This window comes from Felis catus, chromosome B2, assembly GCF_018350175.1.
Source record: "Felis catus isolate Fca126 chromosome B2, F.catus_Fca126_mat1.0, whole genome shotgun sequence".
Classification (NCBI taxonomy): domain Eukaryota; kingdom Metazoa; phylum Chordata; class Mammalia; order Carnivora; family Felidae; genus Felis; species Felis catus.
Genome location: NC_058372.1, coordinates 138,572,708 through 138,592,827, shown reverse-complemented (window position 1 = coordinate 138,592,827; position 20,120 = coordinate 138,572,708). Strand labels below are relative to the sequence as shown.

Sequence of the window (20,120 nt, the reverse complement as noted above, 5' to 3'; positions counted from 1 at the left end):
AACAGCACCGAATGTCTAAGTTGCTTAATTTTTCTCAGGTGAAACCAAGAATCTAGAATGATAAAGTAGAATGGGAACCTCACACATCACCTGGCATCAACACTTGGATTTTAGACATAGGAACCGTGAGGCTGGAGAGAATCTGAGTCTTTCTTGAGGTCATATTGCTGACTTGTGGCAGAGAGAAGAGAGGAAGATAGAGAGGCTCAAAAATTAGGCAAACTTCTTCACTGAGGGATTTTTTTTTTAGGGCCACTGATATGCTGCCATGTGTTATAAATCCCCAATGAGGAGAAAATGTTTAGTTGTAGGAAATTTAATAAGCAGCTTTCCCCAATTTATTGGCCAAGGAACGACCTTCCTGGCAGAACAGAACAATCTTTAGAATTAAACATGCTTTAGAAACATTGTTCTTTTACTGACTCCATCATTTAACCAAAATATGCATTTTTTTAACAAGTGAAACAGTCTTGACAGCCGTAATTTTACATTTTTGTTGGCCTAATTGTTTATATCTAGGGGAAAAGATATGGAGATGCAATGGAAATGAGAATAGTAGGTGACATTGGAATTGTCTTTGTTCTGAATCCTCAGGGCATAAATTAGATTTAAATCCTAAAAAAAACAAATTAAGTGGCAAGGGAGTGAGAAGTTTCTTAACTCTCAATATGTAAACTGTAAAACAAAGACAGAGAATGAGCAATGTTTTGTTGCAAGGAGCACAAAATTCTTAAACATTATGAATACATGTGGAGGCATAAAGGATGAACCTTGTCTTGCTTCTCCTAAGTCAGCAAAGTCTATCCAAATTATGACAATGACAATTGTATCCATAAGAAACTATAGTAACTATGTTATATGAAATTGAATATATTCACTTAAATAAAACAAGTTGTTATGCCCAGAATTCGTGATCCCCAAAGACGGCTAGGGAGCCGAGTCCGATGCAAAAGCAAAGAGCCTTTATTCGAGCTAGCTGGAGCTCAATCCCCTACCTACACCGCCGCCGCCGATGCAGCAGTGAGATACCCGGCGGCGGGGGGGAGGGGGGGAGGGGGGGAGCCAGTTTCAAAAGGACAAAGGTTTTATTGGGGCCTAGGGGCAGTTGGTGAGGTAATGGCTATGGCCTCAGCCGATTGGCTGGGGAAGGGTCGGAGTCCTGTGAGGCAGGTGAGCGGGAGGTTACTCAAGGGGAGGAGGCGTGGTCAAGGTGAAGGACACAGAACAAGATGGAGTCGGTCGGTAGGTCCGCCCTTTCAAAGGGACGTCCAAAGGAAATGTTCATGAAATTGTGGTCAAAATTACTAGACTGAACAGAATTGAACAGAGACTTTTATTATTTTCCCCCCAGGAGCACATTAGAGCTCTGAGGACAGAGACTCACGTTTTTGTCCACTACCTGTACTCCCAGTGCTTAAAAGAGTGAGTGGTATAAAACAGATGCTCAGAAAATACTTGTTGAATAAAATAATTTAGTTTGTTTTATTAATTATACTTCACTGATAAGGTGATGCAGACATTCATTTAAAAATTTAAACATTACTTGGGCGCCTGGGTGGCTCAGTTGGTTAAGCATCTGACTTCGGCTCAGGTCATGATCTCATGGTTCGTGAGTTTGAGCCCGGCTTAGGGTGAACTCATGCCTCACTTCAGTGAGCCCTGCTTCTCCCTCTCTCTCTCCCTCTCTTTCTCTGTCCCTTGCTCACTTGTGCCCTCCCCTCAAAAAAAAAATTTAAACATTATGGAAAAACACAGGTTGAAAACTTATATTTATTTTTCATCCATCCAAAATTTCCAGACTCCCACCATGGAAGAAACCACAGTAACCAGTTTGCATAGTGTTCTTCTAGAATGTTCTATGCAAATCTAAGCATGCATATATATATATATATATGTATATACGCACATATATTTATTTTTTACTTTTTTTAGAGAGAGATCACATGCAAGTGGGAGAGGGGCAAGGGGAGAGAGAGAGAATCTTAGGTAGGCTCCATGCTCAGTGTGGAGGCCATGGTCGGGCTCGCTCCCATGACCCCAGGATCCCGACCTGGGCCAAAATCAAGGGTCAGAAGCTCAACTGACTGAGCCACCGAAGCGCCCCTACACACATATTTATAAATATAGTTGTTTTTAAACAGGTAGAGGCACACTGTATAGATTGGTCTATATCTTATTTTTTTTCACTTAAATATCTATCTTAATGACATAGATTTTAAGAATTGCTTCCAATAAATGAAAACTGTATAACACTGACATTTTACTTTTCATTTCTTGATGATTTCATGTTATAAACCATTTGTGTTTCTTTTCTATGAACTGCCTCTAAGTTCTTTGTCATTTTTTCTGTTGGTTTAATGGCCTTTTATAACTGATTTGTAAGAGGTCTTTATATATGAAGGAAATGAGCTCATTGTCATATGTGTTGAAATATTTTTCCCAGTTGATCATTTGTATTTTGACTTTGTTTGGTATTTTTTTCTGTGCAGAAAAAAACATTTTTTTATACAGTCTTAACTCACTAATCTTTCTGGAATTTGGGTTTTGTGTATTGCTTAGGAAAGCGTTCTCCTCTCCAAAAAGGAAGAAATTGCCCTATATTTACTTCTCATAGTTTTATTACTTTATCTTATATATTTAAATCTTTGGCTTACCTCAAATTTTCTTTGATGAAAGCTTTGTTAGATGTTTTCCACATGGTTCATCAGTTGACTAAGCCACATTAATAAATTTCAATATATTTAAGCATTCATTAAAAATAATCTAACTTTGGGGGTACCTGGGTGGCTCAGTTGGTTGAGTGTCCTTCTCTCGGTCTTGGCCATGATCTCGCAGTCGTGAGACTGAGCCCCACATTGGGTCCACGCTCACAGTGCAGAGCCTGCTTGGGATCCTCTCTCTCCCCATCTCTCTGCCCCTCACCTGCTCATGCTCTTTCTCTCTCAAAAAAAATTTACCTTTATTATTATGGAAAATTCCAAACTTACGAAAGTAGATAGGGAAGAGTGGGGAAGATGACCTGATAGGCAGGATCTGGACATTTTTCACCTGATAAAAGACTGGGAAATTTTCATTCCTTTCAGTTTAACAACTTCAGCTGCGTATGTGTGAATGATCCCTCACATTACTTTCAACAATTAAAACCAACAATCATTTCCCTAAAGGAAAACTTAAAAGTCTCCACAATTTTAAAATGCTGTAACAGTAATGATTGCTGGGAGCAAAATATCAAATGATATAATTCTATTTCCCTTCTCATTATCTTTCTGTTACTCTTCACTCCTTGATCTCAAAGGGTGCCTACAATCACACGGAAAAATCTGACTCACTGAAGAATAATATCAACAGAATTCATTTTGTCAATTTTCTAAGTCTAAGTGGATTTTTAATATTTTCTCAGCATAGAGAAAATATAGAAGCAAATGCTTGGATGACAGTATGTATTAGTGTATTTTGTTATTTTGTGTTCCTGGCAATATTTTTATTTTTATCTTATTTTTCAATATATACCTGGCTAGACTTGGTGAACCAAAGGCACAGCTAGTGTTAAAAGATGCTGCATTAAAATATATAATCATTGCCGGAGAATGAGAAGACAAGCCACAGACTTGGGAAAATATTTGCAAAAGGCATATCTGATAAAGGACTGCTATCCAAAATATACAAGGAATGCTTAAAACTCAACAAAAAGAAAACAAACAACACAATTAAAAAATGGGCAAGATATTTGCGTAGACACCTCCTCAAAGATACAGAAGACAAATAAGCATATGAAAGATGCCTAGCATCTTACTGTTGTTCAGGAAAATGCAAATTAAAACAACCCATTAGAATGGCCCAAACCCAGACCACCGACAACACCAAATGCCAGTGGGGGAGTGGAGCAACAGGAACTCTCATGCATTGATGATGCGACTGAAAAAGAGCACCGCTATTTTGGAAGGGAGTTTGGTGGTTTCTTACAGAACAAAACCTATCCTTACCATACTATCCTTCAATTGCACTGTGTGGTATTTATCCAAAGGACTTGACAACTTATGTCCACACAAAAATCTGCACAACAGATATTTATAGAAACTTTGTTCACAGTTGCCAAAACTTGGAAATAACCAAGATTTCCTTACTAGGGGAATGGATAAACAAACTGTGGCCTATCCAGTCAATGGAATGTTATTAAGTGCTAAATGGATATGAGCTATCCAGCCATGAAAAAGCATGGAGGAACCTTAAATGAATCTTCTAAGTTAAAGAAGCCAGTTTTGAAAAGGCTACTACTGTATGATTCTAACTGTATGACATTCTGGAAAATGCAAAACTATGAAGACAGTAAAAAATCAGAGGTTGATGGGGTGGGGTTAAGGAGAGGACTTTCAGGGCAATGAAAATATTCTGTATGTTACTCTACTGGTGGATACGTGCCATTATAGATTTTTCAAAACCCATAGAATGTACAGCACCAAGAGTGAACAGTCATGTAAACTATGGATTTTGGATGATAATGAGATGTTAGTTGTAACAAATGTATCACTGGTGGCAGCAGAGAAAGGCGCTGAAATCTCTGACTGTAATGGTGAGTTTTCTATTTTTTTCTGGCAGTTTTTATCAGTTTTTGCTACATGTATTTTGAAGCTCTGTTACTATCTGTTTAAACTTGTAGGGCTTTAGGGTGCCTGGGTGGCTCAGTTGGTTAACCAGACTCTTGATTTTGGCTCAGCTCATGATTGGTGTGTCAATTCGAGTCCCTCATCAGGCTCTGTGGGCAGTGTGGAGCCTGCTTGGGATTCTCTCTCTCCCTCTCTCTCTGCCCCTCCCAGTTCTCACTCTCAAAATAAGTGAATAAACTTAAAAAAACCCAAATGCGTAGGACTTTTGGATCTTCTTGATGAATCAACCCCTTTGGCATTATGAAATGCCCCTTTATGTCCCAGCTAATATACTTTGCCCTAGGTACAATTTGATATTAACATAGCTTTCTTTTGATTGTTACCATGGTTTATAATTTTTCTATCCTTTCTCTTAACCTATTTGCATCTTCATTTTTGATACATTTCTTGTAGGTCACAGTTGGATATTGCTTATTTATATCCAATTTGACAATCTCCATCTTTTAATGGAGTGTTAGAGCATTTACATTAAATGTGATTATTTATGCAGTTGGTTTTAAACGTAGCATATTGCTATTTGCTTTCTGTTTGTCATGTTGATTTTTTTGTCCTCTTTCCTTTAATTCTGTCTTCTTTGTTTTTTGTTCTTTTTGTTTGTTTGTTTTAGAGATAGCGTGAGGAGGGGTCAGGGGCAGCGGGTTGGGGGGGAGAGAGAGAGAGAGAGAGAGAGAGAGGGAGAGAGAGAGACTTTAAGAATCTAAGAATCTAAGCAAGCCCCACACTTAGCATGGAGCCCAAAGTGGGGCTTGATCCTACCATGCTGGAATCATGACTTAAGCTGAAATCAAGAATCAGACACTCAACTAACTGAGTCATCCAGGTGCCCTTATTCTGTCTTCTTTGTGATTAATTGTACATTTTTTACAATTTTATTTCATGTCCTTTGTTGGCTTATTAACTATTACTCCTTGTGAATACTTAATGGAGATCCTCTGCAAATCTCTTGAAGTCTTTTTTCTGTATGGCTATCTTTTCTCTATTCCTCTGCCCTATGAACTCTGATTGCCTTGGTGTTCCCAGCAAAGTTTTCTCAACTCAGAAGGACCTCTGCACTCTATCTAGTGTTCCCCCCATTTCTCTGGGGACTGAAAGCTTTCTCCGTGCCCTAAACTGAAGTGATCGTGAGGCTTACCTCACTGGTTTCCTATCTCTCAGGGACCACTGTCCTACATTTCCCGACTTCCAATGTCATGAAAGCCATTGTTTCATATAGTTTGTCCAATTTTTGTTGTTGTTTCAGGAAGGAGGGTGAATCCTGTATCTGTCACTCCATCTTTCCGGAAATGGAAGTACTTAGGAGGAGTTTTGCACCACTTGTTTCCTCTGCCCGTGGTACTCTTCCGTTTGAACTTAACACAGCCAAATCTTTTTTAATCATTTAGATCTTAGTCAAGTGTCAGCCTCTTAGAGAAGTTCTCCCTGATCCTCAATCCAAAAGAGCCACCCAGACACTATCACACTTTTCTATCCCTTTGTCCCTGATACTACTTTCTGATATTTTCCCCAGGTGATTTAATTATTAGGTTTTCTAAAAAAATATATCTTTCTTTTTTTTTTTCCAGATTATAAACTTCGAGAGATTAGGGATGTTGTAGGTCATATTCACACTGATTCCCTATTGCCTGTGGTGGTACTCGACACATGGTAAGCATTTGACATGTATTTATTGAATGAATGAATGAATGAATGAATGAAGTGAATTAATGAATCCTTCTCTTTCTTACATTGCAAACTGTATAATTCCTTCTCCAAATGTGGTCTGTGGGGGGCGCCTGGGTGGCTCAGCTGGTTAAATGTCTGACTCTTGGTTTCGGCTCAGGACATGATCTCATGTTTTGTGGGTTCAAGCCCCACGTCGGGCTCTGAGCTGACAGTGTGGAGCTTGCTTGGGGTTCTCTCTCCCTCTCTCTCTGCCTCTCCCCTGCTTGTACACACACACACAAATAAATAAATAAACTTAAAAAATAATGTGGTCTGTGGACCAGTGCCAGTTCACAAAATCACTGATCCATGATGAAATACATTCAGAAATTGAGAGTAACTTTAGAAATTTTCCACCAACTTAGCACAGCAATTTTGTGTTTATTAAATCTAATGAAATTTTGAGTTCTTGTGGCTTGTGTGCCTTTTAAAAATTTTATTTTTCTGGTAATTAATTTGTCTTTTATAGAAGTATCAGTCTGCAATGGATTAGAATTAAAAAGAAAAACTGGCCCCTTCAAACTGTAATTAGTTCATTTTTTCAGTTTCTTTTTTAAGTTTATTTACTTATTTTTGAGAGAGAAAGAGAGAGGGGGAGGGAGGAGGCATGCACAGAAGCAGAGGAGGGACAGAGAGAGAGAGGGACAGAGAGATTCCCAAGCAGGCTCCATGCTGCCTGCACAGAGCGTGATGTGGGGCTTGAATCCACTAACCATGAGATCTTGACTTGAGCCAAGATTAACAGTCAGACACTTAGCCAGGCGCCCTCAAACTGTAGATAGTTTGATAACCTCTGGATTATATGCCATGGGGAAAAGAGTATTGAACTTTTAAAGGAATCAAGTTTGGGGGCGCCTGGGTGGCTCAGTCCTTTGAGCATCTGACTTCAGCTCAGGTCATGATCTCACGGTTCGTGAGTTCAAGCCCCACTCTGTGCTGACAGCTTGGGGTCTGGAGCCTGCTTCAGATTCTGTATCTCCCTCTCTCTCTCTGCTCCTCCCCTGCTCACACTCTGTGTCTCTCTCAAAAATAAATAGGGGCGCCTGGGTGGCTCAGTCAGTTAAGCGTCCGACTTTGGCTCAGGTCATGATCTCACGGTCCGTGAGTTCGAGCCCCGCGTTGGGCTCTGTGCTGGCAGCTCAGAGCCTGGGGCCTGCTTCAGATTCTGTGTCTCCCTCTCTCTCTGACCCTGCCCCATTCATGCTCTGTCTCTCTCTGTCTCAAAAATAAACATTAAAAAAATTTAAAAAAATAAATAAAGATTAAAAAATTAAAAAAAATAAATAAAGGAATCAAGTTTCAGGAAAGTAATTTGTTTTCCACTTAATTCTGGCTCAATGTACATTAATTTGAGTTTTTCATATGCACAAGGAGGGTGATGCACCATATCAGGAGTTAATACTTTTCTTTTTTCATACTCTCTTCTTTGGAAGCAAATTTATCTTCACTTCTTGGAGGAAAGGTATCTATGTGTATTATTTGGAATTCTGTCATAAGGATTTGTCTCCTCTATTTATTATTCAATCTTTTATTTATATCAGCAAGAACTCATGAATACGTCTGTTATATTTTCAGTTAGAATTCAATAATATGTTATTTATTTTGTTGTTTAAATTGTTCTGGTCTTGGAATTGAGTTCTTTTCCGATTGGTTAATATGTCCCTTTGACCCAACTCTAGCCTTTTGTTTTTTGAGCACTTCCTTATTAAGCATGCAATTTTAGATTTTATGAATGTATATATCTATATAACCTCCAGTCAGAAATTAGAACTTTTCCATTATTCCAGAAGGTTTCCTGAATTTCCTTCCTGTAAATTTCCACCCACTATATAGGCAACCACTGTTCTGATTTTTATCACTATAGATTAGTTTTCCTTTGATGTTGAACTTCATGTAGATGGAATCATATAGTAGGTACTCTTATGTGTTTCTAAGATGCTTCATGTTGTTTTGTGTGTCAGCGGTTCATTTTTTTTTTATTGCTGAATATAAGTACATTGTTTGGATATAAGGTAATGTATTTATCCATTATTTTGTTGATGAATATTTGATTTTTTCAAACTTTTTGCTATTAGAGTTAAGTTGCTATGAATAGCTTTAAGGACATTTACTCTTTTTTCTTTGAGTAATTACTTGGAGTGGAATTAGGAGGGTAGGTGTAGTCAAACATTTCCCATAGTGTTTGTCATATCATGGTTATTCTCCATATTCTCCATATTCAGTGTTGTTAGCCCTGTTGATTTTAGTTATTCTGTTAAAGTAAAATTTGTGTTTCTTTGATGAAATATTAAGCACATTCTCATGTATTTATTAGCTATTTATATATCTTTTTTGTGAAGGGCTTGTTCAAATTTATTTTCTATTTTTTAATTGGATTGTTCTTTTTTTTTTTTCTATTTGTAAGACTTTTTATATATTCAGGCTACAATCTTTCTGTTACATATATGTATTATGGATATTTTCTCCTGGCCTATAAGTTGCTTTTTTATCTTATGATATCTTGATGAACAACAGTTTTTATTTTTTTATTTCATCTAATTTATCAAATTATTTTATGTTTTTTCCCTGTTTGTGTCACATCTAAGAAATCTTTCCTTACCCTGAGGCTGTAAAGATATTATCCTCTGTTTTCATCCAGAAACAGTATTGTTATAGCTTTTACTTTTGATACATAAGGCCTTTCACATTAAGTTTTGTTTGTGGAATGAGTAGAAGTTGATATTTACTTTTTCCCCTATGAGTGAGTATACAAATTTCCAGATATGTTTAAGGAAGAAAAAGAAAAGGAAAAGAGAAAACACCTTCCATTTCCCTATTGAATTATTTTGGTTTCTTTGTTGAAAATAAATTGACTGATGTGAGTTTATTTCTGGATTCTCTATTTCATATTAGTGATCTATTTGTCTTTTCTTGTACCAATGCCATATTGTCTGGATTCTCTAGCTTTGTAGTAAGTTTTGAAATTAAGAAGTACTATGAATCCTCCATCTTTCTTTTTCTTTTTTAAATTATTTCATTTCTACAAAAAATTTAGAATCAGCTTGTCAATTTCTACAGAAATATCTTGCTGGGATTTTGATTGGGAGTGAATGACCATACCAGCCAATTTGGTGAGAATTGACATCTGAACAATATTGAGTCTTATCCATGAACATAGTATATCTTCCTATTTATTTAGGTCTTCTTTAGATCTTCTCTCAGCAAGTCACAGTAGTCTTTAGTTTAAAGACTTTACATGCTTTTGTTAAAATTATCCCAAATTATTCTCTGATGATATTGTAAAGGGAATTGTTTTTCAAATGTTATTTCCCAATTTTTTTGCTACTACACAGAAATATAATATAATTTTTATATTAATCTTTTATCCTGTGACCATGGTAAATTCAATGATTACTTTTAAGATTTTTTTTTTAAAGAGTATTTATTAGGATTTTCTACGTGGATTTCTTAGGATTTTCTAAGCAATGTTTTGATTTTCCTTAAGATTTTCTTTAGGAAACAGTTTTGTCTTTTCTCTTCTAAATCTCTAAGTCTTTTATTATTTTTTTCTTCTTACCTTATTATACCACCTATCACTACCCACACAAGGATAGACAGAAGTAGCAAGATGAGAAATCCTTTGCTTTGTTCCTAACCATAGGGGAGTATTTAATATTTTACCATAAATATGATGTTAGCTGCAAGTTTTTTTCATAGATGGCATTTTATTAGATGGTGTTCCCTTCTATTACTTGCATACTTGGAGGTCTTTCGTTTTTTAATCACAAATGGGTTTTGAATTTTTGACAAACACATTTTCTGCATCTATTGAGATGATCATTGGTTTTCTCTCTGTATTTTGAAAATATGGTCATTTATATTGATATTCGAATGTTAAGTCTGGGATCAACTCCCCATAGTTATGATGTAATATCATTTCTATATATTGCTGGATTCAACTGCCAATATTTTTTTTTATAAACTTTTACATCTATGTCCATGAAAAATGCTGGTCTATAATTTTCTTATAATATCTGTGTCAGGTTTTGCTATCAGGGTTGTGCTGTCATCACAAAAAGAATTGAGAATTATTCCCTCCTCTACCTTCTGAAAAGTTTTTTAAAGTTCCTTGGGGTTTTGGGTGCTCATTATGTTTTACTTTTCCAAAAGTTGAAAATTTTATTTATTTATTTATTTATTTATTATTTATTTATTCATTCATGTATAATGTTTATTTATTTTGAGAGAAAGAGATAGTGTGTGCACGAGGGTGGGGGAGAGGCAGAGAGAGAGGGAGAGAGAGAATCCCAAGCAGGCTCCATGCTGTCAGCACAGAGCCAGACCCAGGGCTGGATCTCACAGTTAGTTTGATCATGACCTGAGCCAAAATTAAGAGCCAGATACTTAACCAACTGACTGAGCCACCAGGCACGCTGAGAAAGAAATTTAAAGGTACATACTATCCCCTTTCCTGAAATGTTTATCTACTACATAGTGAAAGTTCATGAGGCAAAATTTTTTTGTGTCATCTGCAGGTTGTGTTTATCCACATATTGTAATTACTAACCTTCTTCTAGAACTATCATAAGTATTGAAATATCATCATAAGTATCATAAGTACTTCTATCATAAGTATTTGAAATATTGGAACAGCAAACCAAAATTAATACTCATTTGTGTACATGTACCTGCATGCGTGTGTGTGTGTGTGCATATATTTGTTTGAGAAAAGATGTAGTATTCTAGCAAGTACTTCTCTGGATGTACAGTGTGATAGCTGGATTTGAGCAACTTTTCATATTATTTAATAAAATAGAATGTCTACAAATAGGATGTCTAAAAATCTATTCTTATGTTTTGTAATCAGTATGACAGGAATTAAGAATATTGAAGATAATTTACAGTCTCAGAGCACAAAAAGCTTTATTCGAGCCAGGTTTTCTAGGCTTCCTTAAAATAAAGCTTTTCCTCAGGGCTGTTGAGGCCAATTGCACTCATTTGAGTTTCATCTCATTTTATTTTATCCAATCTCTTTCTTTCCAGAGTGTAATGAGTTGTGAAGTGGCCAAAATATAATCAGGGAAGAGAAAAGAAAAAATGACGCTCTTGAATTAGACACAGATTGGAAAAATAAAACTCAGAATAGTGGAAAATAATCATTCCTTATATTTTAGCTTCTTTGATATGTAAGAACTCTAGTCACATTCTAGGATTTATAATTCACTCAGGAATTTTTGTTTTCATTTTACTTTGCTGTTGTGTCTGATCACAATATACGAATAGAAATAAGAAAACAGATATGTGGATGAAAATCCAAAACAACAGAATGAAATTCAGACAAGATCAATTTATCCTAAATTAGTGTTCTAAGAATACTCTCGTAATTTAACTATGCTTTATATCTTTGGGAAAATGTATGAATTTAAAATATGATGCACTTTGTTAAGCAGACAGGGGAAGAATTTGAGCAGATGTTTGTGTTGTGGTTTAAAATTTGGGGGACTTAGAAATGATTACCTCTTGAAAGCCAAGAATTTTCTTTCCTTCTTCCTCTTCCCCTCCTCCTCCTCCTCCTCCTCCCTCTCCTCCTCCTCCTGCCCCTTCTCCTCCTCTCGCTCCTCCTCCTTCCCCTCCTCCTCTTGTTCTTTTTGTTCTTCTTCCTTTTGTTTTGTATTTGGAAAGACCATGCTTGAGGTTGTACTCTGGAAACAGGAAACAGACTTCAAGCATTTTTATATCAGCAGGAACTTTATTCAAATGTAATCTTGCTAAACTTGGAGTACCATAGCCAAAGCCAATTGTTGCTTTTGGTGTTTTGTTTTGTTTTTTTGATCTAAATAGATTATTTTCTCCTTCATATCTCCATTTAATTTTGTGCTTTTCACATACTGATAAAAATAAGACGCGACCCATATGGTTAGGCTTGGAAAGTAATGATTGATACCAAGAAAGGATCCTGAAGCCAGAGGAAGGGAATTGAGAAGGAAACAGTGCCTGAGAAGGGCCATTTTATCTTGTTTTCTTTACGTAGAAATGTCTCAAGATGAGAGTAGAAACAATGTTTTGGACAACTATATTAAAAAAATGTTTAGTAGGCACATTTTCCAGTCATGTTCTGATGAGAAACAGATGTAGATGCTGTTAAATCATGTCAAATATGAACTGCCTGTGTACCCTGTGAATATGTGTAAATATTTAACTAGAAAAACAGTCACATGAGAACGGCTCTGGAGTAATCTTGGAAGCAGGAAGCCACAAATTATAGGTCTGAAATTTACCATGCATGGCTTATGAGTTCAGATAAGTAAAACCAAATGAAGAGACTCTGAAAGTTTTATAAATAGTTCATGTTTTTTTGGTAGGGGGAGGGAAAAGAAAGGATTAGGGAGAATTTTTAATGTACTTCAAGTACAATCAGTACAATTAATTATAACCAGAACAGTAAGAATCATATGATAGGAATTCAGTTATGCATTTGAATCTATATTCATGATCTATGAATTCATAGAATTATGAATCTATAGTCTTAATCTGCATTTATATTACTTACCAACTTACATAGGAACAATTACTGTGAAATCATAGCTTATTCTAATTAGGTTCTCAAGTCAGCACGTAAGGTAAAAAGCATACGTATTCAGACTTACCCTGACAGTCTTCCTGGAAGGCATCCTGTTGGAGACAGAAATACCTAGTTCTGCTAACACATCTAGTGTTGTGACTGATCCCGGTTATCCTTGCAGGTTTTGGATGATGAGGATAGCTTTGGTTTATGGGCCAAATGTGAGGGGCTAACTATTTACATCAGGAGCATGTTTCATGGAAAATATGTATCTTTAAAACTAGAAGCACACTGTGATTCTAGTCAGATGGAAATACGCCTTCCGTCTCAGTCTCATCCACAGCCTGGAGCTTATACTCCTCAAGGGGAGAAAGTGAAATGAATTTGCTCTATTTTATTGCTTTATTTGTTTTCACGTTTAATTTTCACTTCATCAAAATAATATTGTCTAATTACCTTCTGTGCTTTAAATTATTTTATTGGAGTGTAGTCTCCATATAGGGAAATGCACAACTAGTAAGTGTTATAGTTAGTTCTTGGAGTTATTTTTTTTTTTAAGTTTATTCATTTATTATTTCTGAGAGAGATATATATAGAGAGAGAGCACAAGAGGGGTAGGAGCAGAGAGAGAGAAGGAGACACAGAATCCGAAGCAGGCTCCGGGCTCTGAGCTGTCAGCACATAGTCCAACACAGGACTCGAACTCGTGAACAGTGAGATCATGACCTGAGCTAAAGTCGGACGCTTAACCGACTAAGCCACCCAGGCACCCCTGTAGTTCTAGAAGTTTTAACAAATGCACATATCCATGTAACTCACACCGTTACCAAGATACGGAATATTTCTCTTCTTGCTCGATTACAGTAAATCCCACCTCTCTTGTCTCTCCAGCCACATTGTTCTAATTAGTTTTGTCTGTTCCAGAGCTTCATATCAATCAATGGCATCACCTGCATGTACTCATGGATCTGGCTTCTTTTGTTCAGCATGATGTGTGCGAGATTAATTTATGCTGTTGCATGTGTCAGTAATAGTTCATTTCTGTTTCTTGCTGCCTATTGTATCATATAAATATATTGCAATTTGTTTACTTCTTTTCCTGTTTTTGGACATTGGGGTTGTTTCCAGCTGGAGACTTTATTATAAATAAAGTCACTGTGAATGTTCATATACCAATCTTGGTGCAGATGTATGCTTTCCTTTCTTTTGAGTAAATACTAAAGAGTAGAGTTGGTGGTCATAGGGTTCTGTTGTGCTTAGCTTTATGACGAAACTGCCAAATATTTTAAAAGAATGTTGTAGCTTTTTACACACTCATCAGTAACGTCTGAGAGTTCTGGTTGTGTCCCATCTTGCCAACATCTTTCAATTGTCATTAGTTGTTGTCTTATAGCTTGTTTCTCTTCTAGGTTTGAGGCGTTTTCCTAATGATTCAGTAAGTTGAGCACTAGTCCATGTGCTTCTTGGCCATTTGCAGATCTTTTGTGAAGTGTCTATTCAAGCCATTGCACAGTTTTAATTGGTCTATATGTCATTGTATTAATGAGTTGGAAAAATTCTTCATATATTCTTGATATGGGTCCTTTGCCTGATAGACATTTTGTGAATACTTCCTCTCATCCGTAGCTTGCTTATTTTATTAATGTCAACTTTAATGAGCAGACATTTTTAATACTTTCTTTTATACTTTCTGCATCCTGGATAAGAAATCTTGGCCTACCTCAAGATTTTGAAAATACTTCTTTGTATTTTCTTCTGCAAACTTTATAGTGCTAACATTTATATTTAGGTCTATGAGGTACGAACCAAAGTTAATTTTTTTATAAAGATATCCACTTGTTCCGGGAGTATTAATGAAATGGCTTTTCTTTCTGCATTGATTTGCTCTGGTGCTTCTGTTGACAATTGATTGACTACAAAAGTGTCTCTATTTCTCAGCCCCCTTTTCTGTCCCATGGTCAATGTGTGTATCCTTAACCAGTATCATGCTCTCTCAATTGCCACAGCTTTATTATAGATCTCTTTTCGTTTTTCTTAGCCATGTTTTGAATATTTACTTATTTTTAAGAGAGAGGGAGAGAGAGTGTGGGGAAAGGGTTAAGAGGGAGGGGGACACAGAATCTGAAGTAGGCTCAAGCTGTCAGCACAGAGACTAATGTGGGATTTGAACCCATAAACTGTAGATCATGACCTGAGCTGAAGTCAGACTCTTAACCTACTGAGCCACCCGGGTGCCCCATTCTTAGCCATATTTTGTAGTTTTTAGTATAGAAGAGTTAGATATGTTTTGCTATATTTATCCTTTTTTTTTTTTTTTTTTTGCTTTTTGGTGCTTTATGAAGAGTATTAATTTTTAAATATAATTTTCCATTTTTCATTACTGTTACATAGAAATACTATTGTTTTTGTATGTTGGCTATGTTTCCTGAGGCCTTGCTAATTCAATTAGTTATAGAAGAGTTGTCTTGTAGATTTCTTTGGATTTTTCTGTGTATACAACCATGCTGTTTGTGAATGGAGGCAGTTTTATTTCTTTTTATTTCTTCTTTTTTAAGATTTATACTTTCTGTTTATGCATTATTATACTGACTAAACCTACCAGAACAATTCTGAGTAGAAATGGTAAGAGTGAATATCCTGGTGTTGTTCTTGATCTTAATTGGTAAGTGGTCAGCCTTTCACCATTAAGTATGGTATTAACTGTAGCTTTTTATGTATGTCATTTTTCATATTGAAGAAATTCCTCTATTATTAATTTGCTGACAGTATTTTATTGTGAAGGAGTGCTGAATTTTGTCAAATGTTTTTTATGAATCGACTACATTGTATGATTCTTCTCTTTTGTCAGTGTGTAGAATTATATTGATTGGTTTTTAAAAGTGAAAACAGGGGCGCCTGGGTGGCGCAGTCGGTTAAGCGTCCGACTTCAGCCAGGTCACGATCTCGCGGTCAGTGGGTTCGAGCCCCGCGTCAGGCTCTGGGCTGATGGCTCAGAGCCTGGAGCCTGTTTCCGATTCTGTGTCTCCCTCTCTCTCTGCCCCTCCCCCGTTCATGCTCTGTCTCTCTCTGTCCCAAAAATAAATAAACGTTGAAAAAAAAAAAGTGAAAACAAACTAGTATTCCTGGGATATATTTTGTGTTTTATATATAGCAGATATTTTAAAGGCATTTTGTGTTTGTGTGCATGTAGGATGCTTGTTTATAATATTCTTTGGGGCACCTGCGTGGCTCAGCCGGTTGAGTGTCTGACTTTGGCTCAGGTTATGATCTCATGGTTTGTGGGTTTGAGCCCTGCATCAGGCTCTGTGCTGACAGCTCAGAGCCTGGAGCCTGCTTTAGATTCTGTGTCTTCCTCCCTCTGCCTTTACATGTGGTATATTATACACACAAAATATTATTTTATCGTTTTGTTAATATTACATTACTGTACCACATATGCATCTCTTAAATGAATTGCTACCTTCTGACATTTCCAAGTTGTGGCAATATCATTTTTTTACTTATTTGACATACTTAATTGGAAAACAGTATATTTAGCTCCAGGGTTATAAAAAAAAATAAATCAGATATGGTCTACTTTTTATTAGATCTTCCTTATAATTATGAGTAGACACATTATTAAATCCAAAGTTCATTCTGAAATATCAAATATATCTCCAATATGGTTTTGTATTAATATTTAAATGTATCCTAGTTTTTGAAAATGGTGAATCATGTATGGAGGAATTTATAGTAATTATCCACCAACACATTATTATACCCCCTCATAGTTCTCCCCTCTCTTGATCTTGTTGGCAAGTAGAATTCATCCTAGCTGCAGGGTTAGAAGATATATATTTGATTATATACATACATGTCTTCTGAAAATATTTGGGGTCATCCTTACTCTTTCAAAAAGATGATAAAGTAGAATTTTATTTGAAAGCCAATAAACATATCACTTTTGACATGTAAGCCACCCTCATTTTATTTATTTATTTATTTATTTATTTATTTATTTATTTAATTTAATTTTATTTTTTAATATAATTTATTGTCAAATTGGTTTCCATACAACATCCAGTGCTCATCCCAACGAGTGCCCTCCTCAGTGCCCATCACCCACTTCCCCCTCTCCCCCAACCTCCCATCAACCCTCAGTTTGTTCTCAGTATTTAAGAGTCTCTTATGGTTTGCCTCCCTCCCTCTCTGTAACTTTTTTTCCCCTTCCCCTACCTCATGGTCTTCTGTTAAGTTTCTCAAGATCCACATATGAGTGAAAACATATGATACCTGTCTTTCTCTGACTGACTTATTTCACTTAGCATAACACTTTCCAGTTCCATCCATGTTGCTACAAATGGTCAGATTTCATTCTTTCTCATTGCCAAGTAGTATTCCATTGTATATATAAACCACATCTTCTTTATCCATTCATCAGTTGATGGACGTTTAAGCTCTTTTCACAATTTGGCTATTGTTGAGAGTGCTGCTATAAACATTGGGGTACAAGTGCCCCTATGCATCAGCACTCCTGTATTCCTTGGGTAAATTCCTAGCAGTGCTACTGCTGGGTCATAGGGTATGTCTATTTTTAATTTTTTGAGGAACCTCCACACTGTTTTCCAGAGCAGCTGCACCAGTTTGCATTCCCACCAGCAGTGCGAGAGGGTTCCCGTTTCTCCACGTCCTCGCCAGCATCTATCGTCTCCTGATTTGTTCATTTTGGCCACTCTGACTGGCATGAGGTGGTATCTGAGTGTGGTTTTGATTCGTGTTTCCCTGATGAGGAGCGACATTGAGCATCTTTTCACGTATCTGTTTGCCATCTGGATGTCTTCTTTGGAAAAATGTCTATTCATGTCTTCTGCTCATTTCTTCACTGGATTATTTGTTTTTCTACCCTCATCTTAATAAAATAAAAATTATTTTGAAATAAAGTGTAGCAGGGCACCTGGCTGGTACAGTCAATAGAGCATGTGACTCTTGATCTCAGGGTTGTGAGTTTGACCCCACATTGGGTGTAGAGATTACTTTAAAAACAATGAATAAAATGTAGCTTCTTAAAGAAAAAAATTATTTTGTTAGAGATTATGCAGGCATTTTCACAGAGGGTGAGTTGGGGGAAGAGAGGATTGTGTTTGTACCCAAGTGTCTGAAATGCAAATATATACTTACAAAATTCTTTCTTTCTTCCTCTAGAGACACCTTTGTGTCACTTAACAATCTGTTGTTTTACTTGACTGAGGTCACAATTCTTGTCCAAATGTGGAGGCATCTGAAAAAGAAGGAAGGGACCTGCTAAAGAGCCAACGGGTGGTGCTTCCCTTGAAGCAGGAGAGTCCAACATGGGGGCAACCCAACCAGTATTTCACTGAGTGCTACCTGAAGTGCGAGTTAAGAATTTACACATTTAATCTTGATTCTATGTTTCTGTGTCTTGATTTTCTTTACCTTCCCAACAAATATTTATGTTAAAGACTTTAGCTTGACTCTGTGTTCCCTATCTGAAGACAGACATTCCATGGCTACATACAGAGGCCCTGGTGGGCCTGGATTATTAGCTCCTGAGCTTGGTGTAGATCCACAGCACTGAGAGAGAAAATACGAGACTTAGGACACTGTCACCATCAGTGTGGTGGATACCAGCCATTCCCATCTGCAATCCTTGCCACAAAGAAGATTAACTTAAGCCTCTGACCCTTTTTCTTCACTCTGCCTTATGCCTTATAACCATGTTTGAAGTAAAGATCTTCCCATTGATCTCTGCACTCGGGATCTGGGCTACTTGTAATTCATCTTATTCATGTTAACAAAAAGCTATTATTAGAGAAATCCCTTGGCTTTGTGGTATTTAAAAGATCTCCAACTTTCTAGTACTTTATACTTTTTGTGGGCCCTCTCTCTCCCTATGTAAATGTCATACACACATGAATGATTTGTCCTATGTCCCACAGAGGTGCCCTACAAATATTTGTTGAACACAAAGACAATTGAGTGCTTAGGGTACAAGGGCAAGCAAAAACATTCACTCCACCTGTTCTCCGGAGGCTTTCAGTCCGATGTGGAGACAGATGCTAATGAAATAATTGTGCTAATATAGGTATAATTACAAAGTAGATGGGGCCTTGAAGGAAAAGGAACCCACTTGTATGAGAGTTTATCCCTGAGACTGTTAGAAAAGGTATTTTCAAGGACTTCTTTCACGGTCCTGATCTTATCTCAGTTTGTGTTTTACAAAACTGAGAACTTTTCAGAATGTTGTATTTTTCATGTCAAGACGTGAGATCAGCTAGTGAGATGACCCGTGTGTGTGGAGAATTCGGTTAGAACCACAACAATCAATGTATTTCTGAGTGTTCTTTTACTGTGGGGAGGGGTCAAAGAATTCTTATGATCCTAGGAAAGAAACATGAGAGAAAGAAGAGGTTTAAGAAAGTGAGATATGGAAATGTTTTCCAGGTAGATAGTTTTGATCTTTAATTGGTTTGTCCTTAGTATCTTAGTTGGTAATATACAGATATGTATATTTGTATATTCCTTCATTTCTACTGTTTGGATCAAACTTACATATATCCTAGCATCTCATTCACCTTTCCAGTCTGCTGGGCATTCTTTTGGAAGGTCTGTGGGGCACAGGATCATAATGTCTGATTTTAATTTTTCTGCCGTCATCACCTTAAGCAGGTTCCCTTGACTCTGCTCAGTTTCTGCATCTATATGTTTTTATGATAAAAATAAAATCAGGTCAACTAGAAAGAGAACTCAAGTGTAAGTGACATGATTATAAGCCACGGAGTGAGGTAAGCTTCCTTCTTAAAGTCAGAGGAAATGTCAGGGTGACATGGCAGAGGCCCATCTATGGAGCAAAGTCAGAAACAGGAACAGAAGACGAAGTTTCAGCTCCTTAAGGCTTTCTGCCTCTTTTATATGTGCATGGGTCCAGTTACACATCATTTTGGAATGTATTTGCTTAAATAATAATTCAGAAAAGCCTTATTCATTGGAACAAAGATAGGGCTAACAGGTACTAGAGTGAACTAAAAATATCTTTGCTTAATTGATACAATAGTATAGACAACAAAGGAAAACCTTTTAAGTGTTCACTAGAATTGACTTCTCAAGCCCCTTAAAACATCTTGGAAGCCTCATTTATGTAGCATTAATCAGAAATACTTTCCATCTATTTCTTAGGTTCTCTAAGACATATGTGTAGCATTGATTTGTTGTCATAA

The 20,120-nt window shown here is 36.7% G+C and overlaps 1 protein-coding gene across 6 annotated transcripts in view; it reads left to right on the top strand.

Annotated features, from left to right (window-relative positions):
• The window catches only part of IPCEF1 (interaction protein for cytohesin exchange factors 1), a 182,833-nt gene that overhangs the window by 12,039 nt on the left and 150,674 nt on the right, over window positions 1-20,120 (top strand). For 5 of the 6 annotated variants that reach the window (XM_045058256.1, XM_019831406.2, XM_019831409.3 and 2 more), the window contains one exon: window positions 6,227-6,308. The gene's annotated coding sequence lies outside the window, so the exon portion shown is untranslated. Of the gene's footprint in view, window positions 1-4,551; window positions 4,571-6,226; window positions 6,309-20,120 lie in introns of those variants that run through there. The other variant, XM_045058255.1, reaches the window with a different exon arrangement.